This window comes from Suricata suricatta, chromosome 11, assembly GCF_006229205.1.
Source record: "Suricata suricatta isolate VVHF042 chromosome 11, meerkat_22Aug2017_6uvM2_HiC, whole genome shotgun sequence".
In the NCBI taxonomy this organism is placed as follows: Eukaryota; Metazoa; Chordata; class Mammalia; order Carnivora; family Herpestidae; genus Suricata; species Suricata suricatta.
In genome coordinates this window covers 62581875-62604968 of record NC_043710.1, presented here as the reverse complement: position 1 = coordinate 62604968, position 23094 = coordinate 62581875, and the positions used below count along the sequence as shown (strand labels likewise).

Below are 23094 nucleotides of genomic sequence, written 5' to 3'. Positions count from 1 at the left end.
ATGTCACTCAGAATTTGTATACTTTAATCCAATACTAATTACTTAGGGTTTATTCTGAGCAGTTACTTCAGGACTCCAGTAGGTGATATGGTCCAAGTTTAATCATATACACATTCACTCAAATCCACAAGTATTTATTACCAAATATTCATATACTTCTGTGGCCACTGGAGAGTAAGTTCATAGACTAAAAAACACAAAGAATATGTTCATGTACAATGTAAGAGAAGTAAACATAGAAAATGTGGCACTTCACTACCTGAGAAGTTGAAGGGATCTTTCTGGAGGATGAGTTATGTGTAAGAAGAGCAACCCCAAATGTCCACAGACAAATGAGTGCCTTGTTGAAGGGGAAGCTTATAAAAAATAAGGCTGAAATTATAAGAGGAACCAAATAACCAAATTCTTGATATGGAAGATAATGTGGATCCTTTGAACACTACAAAGTTTCCTTAGAAGTAATATTAGAGGTCATGTGAAAGTTGATAAAGACCCACACAGTTTTGTGCCAATTTAAGAACTATTATCACAACCTGTCTTTTTGAAAATGAGCATTGATATCTGACATATATGTTAACAGACTAGTTTTGTTACCATCTACAAAAAATTTTCCTCTCCCTGGCAAAAAGAGTCAGACAGATCTTTATGTGCCCTTCTTACCTAGTGTATATGTTTACTGTAGTGCATGTCCCAGTGAATTGTAATAGTCTCTGCACTTTTTTAAAGTAGGAATGCCCCTTTAGTGATCACTTTTAACTCTAGCCCAGCTCTCATCTGTGTACTGATAACTCTTACAACCAGATCTTGAGACTGATTCCCATTTCTCTATGCCTGCTAGATATGACTGTATAGAGGTTACATAAAGTCCTTATGATCCCCAGGAATAAATGGAATGTATTCTGTAAGTATGATGTTAAAAATATATTAAAGATATAGATAGTATACTTTTAGTATAATTACATCCTAGGCAAATGACAGAAAAGCATCCTCTAAAATCATTTCTAGAAAATGAGAAAAGTCCCAAGCGTTACCTCCAAAAGGTATCTTAATAAAGTTAGAGCAATGAGTAATATATAATATAATAATAATTATTTCCTCTTAAGAATTACAATAATTGGCCCAATCTCTAATGGGTATGGAATTCCTGCATGCATTGATTATGTAGCCATGTAAATCTACAAATACAATAAAATGGTCTCACTCATTGTAGCATGGGCTGCCAACTAAAGATAAGTAAATGAATAAATAAATAAATAAGTGCAGATCTGTGAGTCAGTCCTCTCAGGCTCCCACAGACGAACTTCTACCAGCTATAACAAAACACAAGAGTAATAATCACTATGTCCACAAGGAAATAAATTACTGAGTAGGAGTAAACAGAAACAAAACTTTTGGATGATCAAGGATTAAAGATATGAAAATTGTCAGATACAAGATTGAAATAACCATGTTAAAATGTAGAAAAAAGTAAAATAAGTAATAAAAGTTAAAATATGAGTAGGAATGCAGAAACATACCTCAGATTCCATTTGTAATCATTGTTTGGATTACACTTACTTGTACACATTTCCTCTCTTTAGATAGAAGGTTGACTAGGTGACACACAGGGTACTTTTGGGGACAGTGAAACTGTTATGTATGATCTTATAATGGTGGGTATATGATGCTATGTGTTTTCACTAAAACCCATGGAACTTCCATGTGAAAAGTATGAATCTTAGTTATGCCATTTTATAAATCTTATGTAAGAGGTCAGAAGATACTGGCATGGAGCACAGATTGGGACAAAATGGAATCTCACTGTATTACAAATATATTTAGCATCTCACAGAAGAGTCTGGGGAAAAAGTGCTAAACTACATAAATTGGGCAGTGAGTGGAGTCTATAAAAAGTAACAAACAAACAAACAAACCTCCCCCAAACCCAAAAATCCACAAAACAATATATTTTAGTTGACAAACTTGTTTACTGCGGAGGTAGGGATGAACTATCCATGCATTCTAAAATTGAACAATTAAATAAATTTGTAACTTATGGTGTGTACCAGTATTCATTCATGTTGTTGAAGCAGAAGGTTACAAATAAGCAAGGAAAGAGGCTACAATGATATATGGAGTAGTGGATTAGAGTTAGAGACATCACTATAAACTAATGTTTACTTTGATGGCTATGTCTGTGTGTCTGTGTGTGTCATTGATCAGTAAAAAGATTCTGTGGCTTTGTCGGTGTAGAAGGCTTATAAGCAACAACACTACGGAGAAATCAACATACTTAGAACAAGGCGTCTAATATCATTCTTTAATAAAAGAAAACAAAGCCACATGGAGAAATGGCTGATTCTAGGATTAAGGTCCAAAAAAAAAAAAAAAAAAAGCACGATATGAACCTGGGTCATCTTGTAAAGTAATAAAGAAGTGTTTAAAAATAAAATTAATCATTCAAAAAATATCCGTAAATAGAGGTATATCCAAAACACACACACAGAAGATAACTGAAAGAGATCCCAAAGGCTAAAGTGTAAAAAATTTGAGCAAATATTCTTAATAACAAGCAGTACTAAATTCTTACCCAATGTATAAAATAATTATTTAGAGTCCATACTAATATAAACATATGATTGAATAAATAAATAAGGGGATAGACACAAATCTCTGCAGAAAATTTTCAAATGATTTATGGAGACACTTTGCTCTTGAAAGGGGAGAACATGGCTCCTCTTTGGGCTGCACAGAGTGGCTTTTTCTCAAAGAAAACACCATGGAATTGGAAGGGAAGAGTACCTTTAGAATAGAAAAACCCGACAAACACCCCCCCCATCCAGATGATCAAAGTTAACCTCAATAGTTATAGTCATGTTGACAGTATGTACCCATGATATAAAGTGATGAGAATGACATTTTACCTCTGTAGTCTTCCTGTAAACACCATATCTCAGTGTAATCATTAGAAAAACATCAACAAATCCCAAAACCAGACAAAATATCTGACCAGTATTCCTCACATCTGTCAAGGTCCTCACAAGTAAGGAATATCTGAGAAAATGTCATAGCACAAGCAGTCTGAGGACACATGCCATTTAAATGTAATGTGGTCCTGGAACAGGGGGAAAAAAGACAATAGGCAAACACTAAGGAAATATGAACAAAGTATGGACCTCAGGTAATAATATTATATTAATATTATATCTTTAATTGTAAAAAAAAAGCACCATGCTAATGTAAGATGTTAATAATAGGAGAAACTGGGAAAGGATATGTGAACTCTTATACCATCTCTGTAATATTTCTGGATATCTAAAATTGTTCCGAAGTGAGGCTTATTAAAAAAAGAAATAATTAGGGACTAGGAAATTTAATATGAAATAATAGCACATTTAATTCCAAGAAAAATAGGCAAGTATAAGCTTTTATCAACTTAATAAAATAAGCTCAAATATGTAAGTGTATTTATGTATGTTTATATGTATGATACATATATAAATCATATGTTTATGATAGAATTACTGCTAGTATATATAAATATATTCTATACATTTATAATATGCATGTAATAGATATTTTATATGTGTGTGTATACTAGAGGCAGAGAGAAAATTATACAAGCCATGATCAACATAATTTTCTTAATAATGAAACAGACAAAATACTAGTACAGATAAAAAAATTTAACAATGCAATTAACATGCTTTATTTAATCAAAATATATTAAATACTGTACACCAAAATCAGAGAAAATACATTTTTTTGTCTTAAAATATTTATCTATTTTTGAGAGGCAGAGAGACAGACAGAGTTTGAGCTGGTGAGGGGGCAGAGAGAGAGAGAGACGCACACACACACACACACACACACACACACACACACACACAGAATCCAAAGCAGGATCCAGACTCCAAGCTGTCAGCACAGAGCCTAAAGCAAGGCTCAAACTCATAAACCAGGAGATCATCACCTGAGCTGAAGTCAGATGCTTAGCCAAATTAGCCACTCAGGAATCCCCAGAGTAAATACATTCTTATCAAGCACACATAAGACACATACAGAATATTTTGTGTTCCTAAACAACCATAAAGTCCCAACACAGTGAAACTTTTTTTTATCACATAGCTCCTTTTTAAAAACAATATGCAGTTAAATTACAAATTAGCAAGTGTGAGATACTTTTACCCCATCTGAAAATTATCACAAACACTCTAAATTATTTGTAGACTGTAAGAGAAATCATAATAAAATTTTTAAATGTTTAGTACTGAATTGACTAATATTTAAACTTTTTTTCTATGAAGATGGGAATGAAATGATTTAAGGGAAATATTCTTAAATGGTTATATGAAGAAGGAAATAAAATATTAAAGATTAAAGAGCTTCTGATCAAACTTAAAAATGAAAAATAGGAAATTATAGCACCAAGAGTAAAAATGAAAGCAAAGACAAAAAGGAATCAATGCATATGTGATGAATTTTTAGGAACTATCTGAAAAAAGGATAAAGCCAAAATTACATTAAGTTAATTAAGTTTGATTCAGAGTTCCAAAGTATTCTCCAAAGAGAAACCCCAGTCTTCATGATTTAAAGGAGTGTATGACAAAACATTAGATAAACAGATCATTAAAATTTTATACAAACCTTTTAAAGGTATAGAAAAAAAGGACTCTCTTCAATTAGGTGTATGAAGCTAATATAATCCCGATAACCAAACCTTATGAGGGTAGTATAAAAGAGGAATGCTACAAGTAAATCATTTCATGAATAAATTTGTAAAACTCTCAGCAAAATATTAGCCAGCTAAATACAGCAACATATAAAAGAGATCATAATTCATGAGCAAGAAGAGCTTATCTGTGGCAGGCAAGACAGGATTAGCACTGGGAAATCTAATGATGAAAGCTATCACATTAATTGAATAAAAGAGGGGGAAAAAGTGTTTATCACCAAAGATGCAGAGAAAAGCATTTGATAAACATCCATTCACGGTGTCTAGTAGCAAAAATAGAAAGTACTTCAAGTACTTCAAGATTTTAGTCTTAACAGATTATCAAAACCTACACCAAAATTATTTACAAAAATAAAGATTAAGATGCTTACAAACTGTTTCCATTTAACAGTTTACTAGAAATTTTGTCATTGGAGTGAACACATGGGAAAAGAAACTAATTAAGTGTTTACAGATCATGGAGCAAGAAACAAAACCACCAATATTTGCAGATCAAATTGTCAAAAACTGGAAATACCCCCCAAAATCGAGTTATTTGAATGAAGATTTGCATTTCCAGTGAAATTGCCATTCTACCCTTAGAAAAATACTAGGATATGTGCATCAGAAGTCATGCCCACTGATGTTCAGAGCACCGGTGTTTGAAATAGCAGAAAGCTAAAAACAACCCAGATGGGAATAGATAGATAATTTGAATTTTACTTATATAATGAAACACTCTCGAGAAGTAAAATAAATTAACTACAACTAAATGCATTAGCAGGGATGCATCTTGAATAATTAATGCTAAGTGAAACATACAAGTTATAGAAGAACACATTCAGTAGGAAAGCATCTATGTAAAATTCAAACGTTTTGTATACTTCCATCCCATTATTTGACTATAACTTCCATGAAAGCATGGCTCTGTTATATTGTTGAATCCAAGCATCCAGAATAAGGTATCTCATGTAGTAAAATCGTATTGGTGATGTTCTCATTATTATAATGGGTAATGTGTACACAGATGTTAGCTTTCCTTTCTTTCTATATATTCTACATCAATTTTTGTATTATACTATTTATTAAATCACACTTACTTTCTATGATCATATGGCCACTTCCATTTTACCTGTGCTTTATTTGTGAATAAAAATAGTCAAATGTGTGTAATTTTTAAGTAACTATTGTCATCTCCTAATATCACAGTGTCTCTTATTTTTGCTGATATGCTCATCAAAACTCCATTCACTTTGACTTATGCCTGTCCCCTTCCACATACCCAGACCACATTCAACTTATACTAAGCCCATAGTCTTTGAACACTTCTGTGCCTCTGTCCTTTTCCTCAGGCCCAACACCTTCACTCAGATTGCATGCACTTTTATTTCATGTATGAAATGGTTTCATGCTCTTCAGTCTTTTTCTTGCCTCCTTTGTGCACCTACTCCAAAACAATCTTCCTCCTTTTCAATTCTGTCACGTAAAAATTTAAGATTTCCCATTGCTCGCTAACATATGTATATGCCCCCCTTCCCTCTTTCTCAAAGACAATAACAACTAGTGTCCACTTTTCTTAACTTATCTAATATATACCTGTAGGTTTAACAGATTTGAATAAGATAGCATCCAGTGTTTTGCTAACTTCTATTTCTTTGCTCAGTATTTCCTCTGGAAATAACCTTTTTGCCATATACTGAAGACCTAAATAGTACCATGAGCTGTGTTACACACTTCTCATAATTTAACATATTTACTACTCTGGTAGACTATTTCCCATTTGCAAGGTAAATAAACTGAACATCACAGGGATTAAGTATGGTACCCAAGATTGCCAAACCAGTAACAGGTAGAATTTATATTTAAAATCAGAGCTGTTTACCTACAAGAGTTATGCCTTTAAAGGTCAGTTAAATATGTCAAGATTTGATGTACCATTATTTTTAATGCTTGGTCTTTATGATTTTTCTTCCAAATCCTTGAAACAAGTTTCTAGAACATTATATATATGACCTACAATATGTATATTCTTATTGTATATATTTATATATTTTATTATATGGAACATTATATATTATATACAATACTATATGTTATATATATTTGAATACTTATAATACATATTATTTATGTGTGCATATTATATATTATTTATTTATATTCTATCTGGGTTTCATGGAACAGAAACTGTCCAAGGTTTTGTGAAAGAGGAAATGATTTTATGGTGGAGAAATCATATATATTACTATACACTAAAATAAGCCATTATATTTATGTGGGTAAAGAATTATACATTATAGCAGATTTTTGTGGTATGTAGATCATTCCTCCTGTGGAATTAGAGGCTTTTGATGGCAGGGAATATTTTGTTCATCTTTATTTTCCCTTACAACACTCAGTAGAGCGTGTCTTGCACATGGTAAGTGCTGAATTAATTGTATCACCAGTGAATTTCATTTCTTCCTATTTTGACAAACAAGTAGATAGATAAAAAGGTACATGTCATATATTCAAATAAAACACATGATAAGATTACTATGTAAGAAAGTTTGAATTTTTGTGAGTACTAGATTAGTTTGAGCCATGTGTCAACATAAATGGTTTGACTAATAATAACTGATAAACTGTGGAACTCAGGTGATGGCTAACATTTAGCAATAGATCACTTCTCTATCACAGAACTAAATAGTTTCACTATATCATACAAATTGCAAAATTATGACTACCTAGCAAACTGTGATAATTTACAATAACTCAGAGTATAACAGGACATTTCCAACTGTGTATCTCTCTAATACTGATCTTCAAGAAATTCTGGCATCTGAGGGAAGATGTGAATTTACTGGAGTCATAAAGAACGATTTGTAATGTACATTTTGATGTCATGAAACTAATAAAACTGCATCCTCTAGGCAATGATTTGTCCCAGGATTGACACAGCTTCTAAGAGGCTGTGAATATTACATAAATAGTACAAATTCTTCACACTTCAGTTTGTTTATGAAATGAGGAAAATTAATGTTTTAATCATACTTAAAATGTTTTGGAAGGTAGAGTTAGGGTACTTAGGTGCCAGGGATTGTATATATATTATCATTATCAGAGTAGCCTATATTATTTGCACTGTACAGTTAAGTTAAATTAATTTTTTAAAAAGCACATCTCCCAGAATTTACAAAGGCACAGCAGAGGTCTCTGTCTCACCCCTCCCCTCCATAGGTACAACTCCCAACTCTCAGCCAAAAGGAAATAGAGCATTTCTATTTTCTTTGAGAGTTTTTGTTAGGTGACTCATCATTTCAATTCATTTCACTATTTGTGTTCTTCAGAGTCTTCATGTCTATATTTATTCTCTTTCCTAAGTCAAATATGCATATGATTTGGTTTTTATTAAACATATATTTATTGAATACTGACTTATGGCAGGTACTATTCTAGACATTGAATATATAGTGACAGTGAAAACAGGCCAGGTTTGTGACCTAATAGAGCCTATATCCCAGAGAGGGATAGGCTCACAGTAAATAGGTTCTGTGATTGGAGTTTCCTGAATGGTATAGGGAAGCATTTTTGAATAGTAGGATTAAGGAAGACAATAGATTTTGTGGAAATATATATTACTCTACAGAATATTTGGCTGCAGTATTCATTGGAAATGTTCTTTGCTTCAAGCACAGAAAAACAAAATAAAAGTATTTAAATAGTGACATATTTCTCATATAACAAAAGTCTGCAGGTAAATAACTCTTAGCTTCAGCTCTATGAATTATTCCTTCTTTATAAATGTAAGATGATGTCCCCAGCTCAAGCCATGACCTACTGACAATGCAGGAAGAAAGAGGGAAGGGGAAAAGTACAAATTAGGTTTCTTTCATTGGTCAAAACCATGACATCATGCCATCCCCATATCTCTAGAAGCATGAGAAGTTGAAAAGGGAGTAAAGGTAAAACCATGGACTGTGAGTAACTTGTTCCGTGAGTGTTCCACAAGATGAGCAAATATGTCTAATAAATTTTAACTTGATAAACCTGCAATGTTTTGTAATATGAGTAGTACAGTAGTATGTGATGAGGAATGTCACATGATCACAACTGAGCCAATGGTTCTTGAAATTTGCTTTGAGAAGCAAATGCTTTGGATTACAAGCATGTTTCTAAAAAGAATTATTTTCACAAACGAACATTTTACTGTATTTGCTTTTATAGCTCCTAAAATAAGAGACAGGAAAGATGGAAAGGAAATAGGATGATTTTTTTCATTTTTTAATGTTTTTATTTTAATTCCAGTTAGTTAACATACACTGTTAAATTTATTTCAAGTGTATAATATAGTAATTCAACACTTCCATACATCACCCTGTGTGCATCATGACAAGTACACCCCTTAATACCCAGTGCCTATTTAACACATCTCCCTCCCACCCTCCTTTGGTAACCATCAGTTTGTTCTCTAAAGTTAAGAGTCTTTCTTGGTTTATCTCTCGCTCTCTCCCTGTCTTTTTTTCCCCTTTACTTGTTTGTTTGATCTTAGTTTCCACATATGAGTGAAATCATATGGTATTTTTGTCTTTCTCTGATTTATCTCTCAATATCATTCTCTTTAGTTCCACCCATGTTGTTGAAATGGCAAGATTTCATTTTTTTATGGCTGAATAATATTTTATTGTGCATATCTATGTGTGTGTGTGAGTGTGTGTATGGCTAAAGAAGAAGTGGTGTATACGTATATATACGTGTATACATATTTAATATTCCATTGTGTGTATATATATATGTGTGTGTGTGCATATGTGTATATACATATATATATATATATACAGTACAGCAGGCTCTGTGCTGACAGCAGAGAGCTCAATGCAGGGGGGAAATTCACAAACCATGAAATTATGACCTGAGCCAAATTTGGATGCTTAGCCAACTGAGCTACCCAGTAGCTCAAATTGGTGTTCTCATATTTTTTGGGTAACTACCCAGTACCTTTGAGTATGACTTTCTACAATAGCTAAATTGTTCTTACGTTTGTGCTGTTTAATACAGTAGCTACTGAGCCCTTGAAATATACCTGATATGACTTAGGAACTTAATTTTTAACTTTGTTAACTAAAATTTAAATAGCTACATGTGGCTAATGGCTATTATATTGAACGAGGAAATCTAGATAGTATAAGTAAGAAAAGAAGGAGGAAGATTAGCTTTTAGGAGTTTGATATTTAGATTTGTAGTAGAGAAAAGATGGCAAAATTATATATATATAATTATACACACACACACACACATATCTATACACACATATATACTTACCTGAATCACTCCTCCTGTGCCCTCTAGTAAGCAATAAGAGAGATCCTTTCAGCCAGGGGTTCTCTTGTGGAGTAACGCACCCAGGCTGTGGGCTTGCTAGCTCTTGGCTCCTGACCCTGAGCCTGCCCATAGACCTTGACACCAGGTCCACTCACCCATAGACTCTGACTATCTACCTGTCTGTGCACCCTACCAGCCAGCCTTCCCAGAATGTCTGAATGCGTTGACTATTATAAAGTGGTTTTTTTGTTGTTGTTTGTTTGTTTGTTTTCTTTTTTTCTAAGTAAGCCACTCTGTGAAGTAAGGAAGAGGTGACTACTTCTTCAAATGTACAAACATCTGTGCAAATTTACATGGATTACAAAGAAACAAGGAAACATGACACAACCAAAGCTGATAGATAGTTAAATACAACTACTCCTCAGAGAAATGTAAATAGAAACAAATGAAATACCACTTCATTCCTGTTAGGATGGGGATTATTAAAAGAAAAGGATAAATGTTGGCAAGGATGCACAGAGTCTAAGGAATCCTTGTACATTATTTTTATTTTTTATTTATTTTTTTTTTTGTAAGAAGCAGTATTATTTATTTTCCTGATACCACAGCTCTGGTGGGTGGTTTTATACCAAAGTTAATGGAAGTTGCATGAAACATATGCATGGGAGGGGGAGGGAAGGAAACAAAATTTAAAACAAAACCAAAACCAAAATCCTGGATAGTTCTAAGCATCTCTTCTATTCCTACATTAACAAAATTCATTTGGAAAAACTTAATAAAAGGAACACAGAAAACATGATGTGATGGAAAGCATATGCTGGGGAAGAAAGAAACTAAAGGAAAATGAAGTATATACAATAGAATATTATGCAGCCTTTAAAGAGAAGGAAATCCTATTTTTAACAGTATGGATGGACTTGGAGTATATTATTCTATGTGATAATAAGCCAGGTAGAAGGGCAAATACTCCATGAATCACTTATATGATAAATCTAAAGTTATAGATTTGGGGAGTGGAACAGCAGTAAGGCGTGAGCTGGAGGTAAGCAGTCACATACCGCTGGGGTGGTTTTAGTCAAAATGAACAGTTTCATTTATAAAAGATAATGAATCCTAGCGATCTACTGTGTAGTGCCTATAGTTGTATACTGAAAATTTGCTAAGAAGGTAAATCTTATATTAAATGTTGTTATCACAAAAATATAATAATAATAAATAAAAGGGCAAGGGGATACTTTTAGAAGTGATGGATAGGCTTATGGCATAGATTGTGGTGATGGTGTCATGAGTGCATATTTATCTCCAAACTCATCAAACTGTATACATTAATTATGTACAATCTTTTCCAGTTTCATTGATATATAATAAACATACAACATTGCATAAATGTGTTGTATGACATAATGAATTGATATATGTACGCATTGTGAAATGATATCACAATAAGTTTAATTAACACCCATCACCACATCTAGTTGCAAATTATTCTTCTTGTGATGAGAACTTTTAAGATTTATTCTCTTAGAAACATTCAAATACACAATATTGTTAACCATAGTCACCATACCATACATTACATTTCTAGAACTTATTTGTCTTAAAACTGAAAGTTTCTGTTTTTTGACCATCTTCACTCAATTTTCTCACCCCCACACCTATCTCTGGCAGCCACCAGTCTGTTCTCTGTTTCTATAGGTTTGAGGTTTTTTTCTTGTTTTCTTTTAGATTCCACATACATGTGAGATAATATAGTATTTATCTTTCTCTGTCTGACTTATTTCATTTAGCATAGTGCCCTTAAGTGCCATATTGTCACAAATGGCAAGATTTCCTTTCTTTTAATTATTTTATTTTTATTTGAGAGAGATCAGGGCAGTGGAGCAGAGGGAGAGAAAAAGAGAGAGATAATCGTAAGCAGACTCCACATTCAGCATACGGCCTGACACAGGGCTCAATCTCACCACCCTGGGATCATGAACTGAGCTGAAATCAAGAGTCAGACACTCAACTTGCCAAGCCACTTGGTGCCCCTCCTTTTTAAAATGACTAATATTTATTATACATGCATTTTATTTTATTTTATTTATATTAATTATATATCCTATTTCTTTATCCATTCATCTATTGACAGTTACTTATGCTGCTTCCATGTCTCAGCTATTGTAAATAATGCTGCAGTGAACATGAAGGTGCAATGTCTGTTTGACAATGATTTTGTTTCCTCTGATATGTACCCAGAAGTGGAATTACTAGATCATATGGTAATTCTATTTTTGATTTTTTAAAACCTTCCATAATGTTTTCCACAGTGGCTGCATCAGTTTACACTCCCACCTACATTGGTCCCTTTTCTCCACATTATGGTCAACACTTATCTCTTGTCTTTTTGATAACAGCCATCCTAGTAAGTGTGAGGTGTTATCTCGTGTGCATTCCTCTGATAATTAATTATGTTAAGCATCTTTTCATATACCAGTAGGCCATTAGCATATATTTTTTGGAAAATGTCTTTTCAGTTCCTCAGACCATTCTTTAAATAAACTATTTCTTTTCTCCTTCTTCCTTCTTCTCCTTCTCCATATCTTCCTCCTCCTCCTTCTGCATTTGCTATTAAGTAGTATAAGTTCTTTTTTTGTATGAGTTCTTCATATATTTTAGATATCAGTTCTCTATCAGATATGTGATTTGCAGTATTTTCTTCCTTTTAGTAGGTTGCCTTATCTGTTGATGTTTCCATTGCTGCACAGAAGATTCTTGGTTTGATGTAGCCCCACTTTTTTTTTTTTTGCCTTTGTTTTATTTGCTTTTGGTGTTAAGTAAAAAAAAAAATTATTGCCAAGACCAGTGTCAAGTAGGTTACCCCCCTTTTTCTTTTAGGAGTTTTATGGTTTCAGGTATTATATTCAAGTCTTTAATCCATTTGAGTTTCCTTTTGTTTATATGATGAAAGTTAGTGGTTCAGTTTTGTTCTTTTTGATGGAACAGTCCAGTTTTATCAGCAGCATTTATTGAAGAGATTGTCCTTTCCCCATTGTACATTCTTGGCTCTATGGCTATAAATTGATAGACCATATATGCATGAGTTTAGTTCTAAGGTCTCTATTCTGTTCTCTTGATCTATGTATCTGTTTTTATGCCAATACCATACTGTTTAGGTTACTATAATATATAACTATATGTTATGTCACTTAATCTAATTATATATATTTTAGTAATATAATATTATATATACAGTTAGAAATCAGAAAGTGTGATTCCTCCAGCTGTGCTCTTTTTAAAGATTTCTTTGGCTAATCAGTGTCTCATGTCCTTCCATATACATTTTATGATAGTTTTTTCTATTTCTATGAAAAATGCCATTGGTATTTTGATAAGGAATCATTGATTCCAAAGATTGTTTTGGGTAGTGTAGGCATTTAAACAGTGTTAATTGTTCCATTAATGAACATGAAATGTCTTTCCTATTATTGATATCTTCTAATTTTTTTCATCTGTGTCTTATTTTTATTCTTTTTGATACAACTGTAAGTGGGATTGTTCTTTTAATTTCTCTTTCTGATAATTCATTGTCAGTGTAGAGAAGTGAAACTGCTTTTTGTATACCAATTTTATATTCTGCAATTTTACTGAATTCATTTATTAGTTCAAATAATTTTGGGCAGTGTCTCCAGGGTTTTCTTTACAAAACATCATATTTTGTGTGAACAGAGATAGTGTTTCTTCCTTTCTGATCTTGATGTCTTTTGTATCTTTTTCTAACCTAATTGTGGTGGCTAGGACTTCCAGTACTATGTTGAATTAAAGTGGTGAAAGTGGGCATACTTGTCTTGTTCCTGATCTAGAAGGAAAGTTTTTAGCTTTTTAGTGTTGAGTATGACATTAGCTGTGTATTTGCCATATACAGTCTTTGTTATGTTCAAGCTCCCTCTATACCCATTTGGTTGAGAGGTTTTGTTTTTAAAGTTTATGTATCTGTTTTGAGAGAGAGAGCACACAAACGGGGGAGAGGCAGAGAGAGAGAGTCCCAAGCCGGCTCCTTCAGCAGAGCCTGATGCGGGGCTCAATCTCGTGGACCATGAGATCACAACCTGGGCCAAAATCAAGAGTTGAATGCTTAACCAACCGAGCCATCATGAATGGATGTTGAATTTTTTTCTGATTTTTCTGTATCTATTGAGATGATCCTATCATTTCTATCCTTCATTTTGTTAATGTGGTAGGTATATCATATTGATTACGTTGTGGGTGTTGTTCCAGATGCAAGACTTATTCTTTAGTTAATTAACTCAGACAATTCCTACCTTGGAAAACACAGCACAGCAGAAGTCGGGGAGACTCGGGGAACCAAAAATGAGAGGACGGCCACACAGAGGAAGTCAGACTCTGCAGCTCCATCTCTCTTTTAGACCTGAAACATCAGTGGTCAGGAATATTCCTCCATGGAAGATATTGGGCAGATTCTTTTTAGAAAAACTGAAAAGCTCTAGAAAGACCTAGAGATCTAATATTTAGTAATGCAATGTAGTTCATCACTCGGTAATTCTATGAAGCACTAGCCAAATCCCTGCCTACACATACTTACTATAAATCAGCAACTCATTTGTAATTATGAAAGAGAAGACAAGAATCCTATATAAAAGAAACCTCTACTATGGAAGAGGAAGACATTATAGAGAATAGGCACTCAGAGGAAACAAAACCAATGTAAAGGAGAACAGAAAAATTTTAATGAAAAAGATCTATAAATAAAATGCTTAGAGAGTTAAGGGAAGATGTCATATCCATAAACCAATAATAACATGGTACCAATACCAAGGTAATAAAGAGGTAACTGGAGACAAATAAAGCATTGTTTAAAAATAAAAATATAAATGTTGAAATTTATGTAAGAAACCATAGTAGGGCTGAAAGTTGAAATTCTTTCTCTGAAAGAACACTGCTCCCCTCACCATTAAAAAAGAAAAAGGGGTCCTCTGGGCGTGAACCTAGTCTGTGGTGACATGGCTAAACACACCAAGAATGTCAGAATTGTCGGTAAATACAGGACCCGTTATGGTGCCTCCCTCAGGCACCGGCTGAAATAAGCCAGCAGGCCAAGTATACTTGCTCGTTCTGTGACAAAACAAAGATGAAAAGATGAGCTGTGGAGATCTGGCATCGTGGTTCCTGCATGAGAACCGTAGCCGGTGTTGCCTCGACCTACACCACCACTTCCACTATCACAGTAAAGTCAGCCATCAGGAGACTGAAGGAGTTGAAAAACCAGTAGAAGCTTCAGCATTTGAAACATTGCTGGCCTATAATAAATGGATTAATTTATATAATAAAATTTAAAAAATAAAAAATAAAAAGGTAATTAAGAGATAGGATAGAAAGAAAAAAAACTTAGGCGATCTACTATTATATTAATAGCAGTTCCAGAAAGGTATGCATGAGCCAAAACTAATACCTATGATTAGTCTTCTAAGCTGTGTGGACACAGATGCCACTGCCAGCTGGGCATGAACAGTCAGACTGTACTGCCAATACCGTCAGCAACAGACTGCTGCTGCTACTACTACTGCCACAACTGGATTGAGCTGCCTGCTTTCTGTTTGTGCCAACAGCTTCTGAAGCGAGGTCTAGAGTAGATGGATCTGATTCATGAAAACCAGACCAGGTACCATATTCTTGTTGTAAGGGCAACTCTTGTTGTAAGGCCAATTTCACCTTGTACACTGGGAGTCAGACTCATTGGAAGGATTTAGCCACTGGGCACCAAATAAAATCACAGACGCCTACTACACATGGGAACAAATATTAAAAATGGAGAAAAAGAGCCCTAGGGTGAAAGCAAAGAGAAAATCAGGAGGGTGGTAATATGGTGGGCCTACAGAGTAGGAAGTCCACACTGGGGCTCGAAGATGGAGAATCCAGGGAGAACTGGCTCTAGGCAACGAATAAATAGATAAACACGACCCAGAAAAACAATAAGCAAAAAATAAACTGATAGTGTATCTGAAGAATTTGAGAATTTAGAAATAAAATTAATAGGTGTTTTATAGTTCTTCCAGTGCATTTCAAACAACTTGGCCATGTGTTGATAAATGCAAAATAAACAAGGAAGAAACATATAATCTAGAATAATGTTCATTGATAGAAACTGAACTGGAAGAGGAACAAAAATAAAAATGATAATCATAGTTTCAGTTTATTTCATCAATCTTTCAGACATTTATAAAATCACAAAATGTGGTTTAATTGTATTGGAAAAAATAAAAAGAGAAAGAAGTGTTAACAGGAAGCTTTCAATTGATAAAGTTAAAAATAAAACAACATGCAAAAACTGTATTATCAGAATTTAGAACAGTGATATCAGAAAGAGAGGAAACAGTTGAAAGGTTTAAAAGCCTCTAGGAAATGGTACTTCAAAGTATGGATGATGACTAGGGGACTTTACTAAAAGTAAAAATATAGTTTTAAAGAGGAGCTAAAATATCACCTCTTCTTATGAGCCCTATCATGGCAAAGTGAGTTCTTTCTTTATGTTTTCCCTCAGCACTTTCGATATGCCTTCTTTATTTTAGTACTTTTCACACTGGATTGTAATTAATTACTCACATGACTGTTACCCTCACCACCTATACACACTGGCTGGCCCTGAGTAGTATGCCTGGTGCAGACATTTTTCCTGAGCTGATCTGTAATCAACCCTCCATCTTCTGGATGCATATTTCAATGATTCTGCTCCTATTAAAAAGAATGCTTTGTATTCTCATGAAAGGAGAGCCAGAAATTCTTAGAGTGAATTTGAAATCTTTTTCCAGTGATCATATTTTGTTTTGGGGTCTATCTTTACATATTAATCTAAACTATCCACTGGGCAAAACTTGCTTGGTATTTAACAGCTCACCTTATTTGGGTGAATTGCTAAAAATGGTTTTGCCAGCATATATCAAAAATATTCCACATGTTAACAGGAGGCTGAATTCATCTATTGATTAGATGGACCCATCATGGGAAAACAGTGAAAAATCCATGAATATTCTTAGACAACCATGTAGCTATTGATTACCAACAATTTTATTAGAGAATTCTGGTTACCATCACTGAACAGCAGAGTTCCAACTCCAGATTGTCACTTCTTTCCAGATTTGCAGCTTTTGAAATCATACTGGAGCCAGGAAACACAGAATTCTCTTGTGGGTCCAATAATTTGAAGAACAAATTTCCAAAGTTAGATTTCTTGTTCTGTGTTAAAACATTAACATCTATTTAATGCTACACAAAGAAACTTAGCCAGTGAGTTTTAATTAATTTGGTCTTAAGAAAATTAATTGCCTATTGTTTGAGCTTTAGGCTATTTCCTGAAAAAAAAAATCAAATACTTATTTGGAAGAAATACTGCAAGTCATTTTCTCTGAGAACATGGGGTTTGGCTTGACAGGGGTAGCTATTAAAAAGATTTAATGGAATCACCAAGACTTATTTGAAACTTGTCTAGAAACATTTTTATACTCAATCTGCACAACAATATATTAATTTTTTCAACACAGATGGAGATTTTATTTTTATCCTAGGAGGGAGGGCAAATAAAGACTGTGGGGATTTCTAGTTGTGAGCTGGGAGCCCAGAAGGTGATCTTGTAGATGCAGAATGAGAGAAGGAATAAAGCATCCTGTCAAATTAAAATGAGGGGGAAAAATCCACCAGAAAAACAGTAGTGTAATAAAGAACCATATAATTGCATTTCTGACCAGTTTGCTCTCCACTGATGGAGAAATTGAATTCAGGTGTACTCAGAAGGCTGTCATGTACGGGTGTTTGGGGATTGTGTAGTAGTTAAGGATACAGTGGTCTTTCCCTTCCATATAATTAATTTTCTTGGATTGCAAATAATGCTATTAAAATTTGATTCAGATTGAAATTGGCACTACTCAAACCAATGTACTTGGCAGTTGAGATTTATTATTTGATGTATTTGTGAGGATAAATATATGCTGAAAATAAGAAAGCTGATATTTTATCTTCTCTTCTGGGCTCATGAATTTTGCTACATTTTACATTGAAAATCAAATTGTATGATTGGGAATAGCTGTGGGGTATATAATGGAAACAATACAGTCTGGAGGTCTGGAGGCCAGAATTTGGGTTATAGTTCTGCCAGCATGTTGTGACTTTGAACAAATCACATACACTGGGGCATCAGTTGTTTTCTCTGTGAAATGGTAAGGTAGAACTAGATGTTCTCTGGGCTTCTTCCAGTTTGAAAATCAAAAGCTCTTGTGTAACTAGAAGTAATCAAGAGTAGAGGGGGGCTGCTCATTGAGTATCTCTTTTATTCTCAATTCTGCATTATGTACTTTATTGACTATCAAGAAGCCTGTGACTCCTGTGGTCAAAACACTGTTTTCACTATCTTACTAAATGTGTGACTCTAGACAAGTTAACCTAATTTTTCTATCATTTGGTTTCTTTGACTATGAAATAGGGATTGTTACAATACTAATTATTTTATAAAATGGGAATGATTAGTACTCATCTCATAATATTTTAAGGATGATTAATGAATTAATTCATGAAGTGCTGGGGAAAGTACTTTTCATATGAGCATGGTCAATAAATTATGGCTATTTGTTTGTATATTTGAATCTTCATACTGATACATACTCTTTTCACAATGGAAAAAATATTTTTCCTAGTTTCTTGATTATTTTTTAAAGAATGATAGAATTGAAATTTAAGTATTTTTTTTCCACCACTATTTAACAAAAGTCCAAGTAAGAGCCTACAAACAGCAGATTCTGGAAAGAATGCATAATGAATGGCTAAGATCAAAGGCTGCATGACACTGGAGCTCATGTAACTAAGATTGGCAAGGATGCAAAGGGATATATTCCAAGCAGGAAATGTGTGTCTCTTTTATGTCTCCTTATAATCTTTAGTTAGAAATATCCTCTTCTTCCTTTGCTGATCAAAAGATCTCATAGACTTTTACCTTTGGCCTTTGCTGATCTAATATTTACATTTAAGGAAAATGCCACTTGTCCCCAGAGATCAGCACTCATAATGTGATATACAACATTTGGTTGCTTCTGGAAAGGAGCTGTTGAACACTTTAGTACTATAGCAGAGCTATTACTAAAATAAAGTCAGGGCAAGTAGAGGATTATAATCAATAGAACAATTCAATATGACTAACAAGCAGAATTGTCTTAATTCCAACCATTATTTTGGCCTAGCCAGTAAGTAGAGATCTTGAAATATTACTGGATGAAAATGTAAATGTAGCAGCATCATGATGGCACACCAGGAATGCACATCTCTTTTCCTGTTGCTAAGGTATGGGTACATGACAATAGTCACTAATATTACCAACTTGATTCCCACTGATAGGAAGCCATTTCCCACCAATTTGCTGAGTCTCATTACTAAAATAAAGATTTATCTGTTTTGTACTCCTGTCTTAGGCTTTAAATTGTTGAATATTACAAAAACATATAATTAAAATTGAACACATCAAATTTGTTGAGAGTATCTGTGCCAGACATTTTCTATATGCGTTTTCATTTAATCCCTAATGTCAATTCTAAGAGTTATATTTTATTACTCTGTTTTACAGATGGATAAACTAAGACACAAGGAAGTTATATTGTTCAGATTTACATATCCAGCAAATGAGAGAACTTGGATGTGAACATATACTTATCTGACTAAATCCTCCTCTTTTCACTATGCTTTTTGGATTAATCTTTGTAAAATTAGAGAGTTAAATAAAATTAGAAGAATCATGCAATCTAGCTGAATTTGGAAGGCATGGCTTTGTACTAATTCCAATATATATTTAAGTTTATTTTATGAGTGGCGCACAGTAACCTGGGTGTAAACATATTAATAATGGCATATCAATGCTTACCATGTGTCAAGCACAAATTTTAGCATTTAACATTTAAATTTTTAGTTAATTATCAATGCAATAACATGAAAACATACTATTACTACCTCTACTTTATGGATAAAGAAACTGTATTACAGATATTTAAATTAATTTTCCCAAAGTTGTATAATGAGTAAATGCTTGAGTCAAAATTTAAACCCAAGTGGTATGACTTCAGACCTTGTAGTATTACTCTATCCTACAATGATAAGTCCACATCAATGACTAGATATTGGGCAGAGACTACAAGACTAAAATTTCGGTGAACACTGGAGCTTTGTCTAATAGGTGAAACCAAAGGGAATGAGATTGTTGGTGAACAAGAGCTTCAGAATATATTTTCCATTGATTTACTTTCTTCCACCATATCCATATAGAGTAAATAAATTAATCCAACTATATATCACTGATAATTTAATTGGTACTAGGTATATACTAAGTACCTTATAACCATTGCCTTATGTAACATTCACAAAACTCCTGGTAGGTAGTTACAGAGAAGTGAATCTCCAGGGGAGTGGCGGTGCTAGCTTGATCTGAGGCAACTGGAAAGGCTGATAGTCTTAGCCACAGTGCTATGCTGCTGATTGCATGTTTCTTGCTAAATTTTGGGAGTTTTGAAAGTGAAGATATTAGTTTGACATTGGATATAGATACAGAACATATTCATTGGCTGAGGAAAATATAAATAACTGTTGAAACTTGTCCTGATCCAAGGATATAGAGTTACCTCAGTAAGAAAGCTTCATAGTGACTCTGCTAAAAGTTGACTTTTTATTTGTTTTAGGTACCCTTCAGTCCCCATGTAAATGAATGGATGATAGACCCAAAATGCAAACTCTTAAGAAAAGATTTCAAACAAACCTCACCAAACATGTTCATATTTTTTCACATGACATGTGAAGAAAAAGCAATTTATTCAGATAGCTGTATGAATATGTATTATTTATGGTCTACTTTGAAGTCAAAGGTTTTAAGGTATCTACAAAGAAACACACCATACAACTGTAAAATAAACAGCTAAGAGCATCATGATAAGATTAAACTCAATGTGGAGTAGTCGAGGATGCTATGACATCAAAAATACATGAGGGCTTGAATCAGCAACTTTATATTCTATTTGAGGAATTCAAAGAAGAATTTGTTAGAAGGAGGAGACCAGTAGGTCTATTTAGCTTGTGCTTCAAACTCTAGAAGACTTCAAAATTCATCTGCCTTTTAGTAGTTAGTATCTGCTGGAATGTAAGTAGAGACATTTGTATAAGTTAACTTTTGATGTGTAACAAACACACTGAAATACAGTGGCTTAAAATAACTCCCATGTAAGCAGCTCATGATTTGTGAGACATGTGGGCAGTTCTTCTGGTCTGGTCTGACTTGGCAGGTCTCTTCTGGGCTTGCTTATTTACTTCAAGTCAGCTTGCATTGGCTGATGGCTACACGATCAAGAACAACCTCACTCAAGGCTGGCATTGAGATGCTCCATCAGGATGAAAGAGGCTCCCAGGACACATCTTGTTTCATAAATCACCAGGATAGCCATCTTCCTCACATTGTGGCATTGGCAGGTGTCCCAACAACAACAAGTCCACACACAAATGCTAGTCAAGCCTCTGTTTGCTCACCTTATTAATGTACCACTGGAAAAAAACAGGTCACAAGGCCACCCCAGGGTCACTGTAAGAGGACATATCCAAAAGTCGTGGAGGGTTAAGGGATAAAATATGACCATTTTAGCATTCTTACTATATCCTTATCACTAGTGTTTATTATACTTGAAATGGATCAGCTACTAATATTAGCACATTTAAGAAAGAAGGATAATTTCACTGATGAAAGAAATCAAGTTGAATGTACCCAATGTTTCCTCAGAAAGTCTACAAAGTAATAGTAGTAGATGAGTCCATTGATAACTTTAAGGGAGGAAAACTATTTGAACTGAAAGGACATGGGTAGGTAGACACAGAGAAAGCCACATAAATGTCTCATCCCAAACACCTATTGGGTGAGTGACTAAGATTGCTAAGGTCTCTAAGCCTCTATTGCCAATCTGTTAAAAGCAAGGGTTAGTATCTGTGTCACAAAGCACTTTTCCTTTTATCATGCTTCAGTTTCAGCTGTAAAAGAGCCTAAACATATTCTTTCACATTTTTTTTGTAAGGACAAATGAAGTCATCCAGAAGGATAGGCTTGATAATCTCTAAAGTACTATATAAATGTTAGTTATTTCATTAATAGGAATTTTCATTCTAAATCATGCATTATTGTCCTTTTTCCTAGGCCCTGTGCTCATGTTTATTTACTATTGTTTTGATACTTCTAAGCAACCAGAAATCTAAGCTGGGGAGAGTGAAGGGACATGAAAAATCTTTTTTTAATTTTTTAAAATATTTTCTTTATTTTTGAGAGAGAGGGAGAGAGACACCGTGAGCAAGGGAGGGTCAGAGAGAGAGGGAGACACAGAATCTGAAGACAGGCTCCAGGCTCTGAGCTAGCTGTCAGCACAGAGCCTGACATGGGGCTGGAACCAATGAACTGTGAGATCATGACCTGAGCCGAAGTCAGACCCTTAACTAACTGAGCCAACCAGGCGCACCTGGGCATGAAAAGTCATAAACAGAGTTGGTGGAGTAATAAGTTGGAAAAAGTCAGTTAGTCGAGTAGGGAATGTAAATACATTACAATGATCATATCTAGAGATAATAACTTAAATATAGAATGGCATTATGTTAATATTTGTTCCTTATAGTATTTAATAATTTTTCCTAACATACATTTAGTAAATATTTTCAATGGATATATATTTATGCTGTCATTCATAAGATGTCAAATCCATTATTTCCATTTTACCTGGTCTGTACCTTTCAGTGGGTCACCACAATTTCTCTAAGCCTCACCTTTCTTATTGCAAAGAATGTTTGATGGGTAAAGCAAATCATAATAGTTATGCCTCTAAACAAGTTTTAATTTAAAGAACTTTATTTTTAACTTTTCCGTTCTATCATTTCTCCCACTCACACACGTCCAGTCAGATTTTGATAGCTCTCCTTTCTCTGTTCCAAGACTTGAGATAGTGGTGATAAAACATCCTAGAGAAGTCAGTTTGAAGGGAAAGATAATGTGTTTCCTTTGGGCTGTGCAGAGCTGAAGATGCCTGGGAGGCTGTAATTGATGGGAGGTCCCA

At 34.1% G+C, this 23094-nt stretch overlaps 1 pseudogene; it reads left to right on the top strand.

The window, feature by feature from the left end:
* Nucleotides 1–14994: 14994 nt before the first annotated feature.
* LOC115272275 lies at nt 14995–15263 on the top strand (annotated as a pseudogene).
* Nucleotides 15264–23094: the final 7831 nt, after the last annotated feature.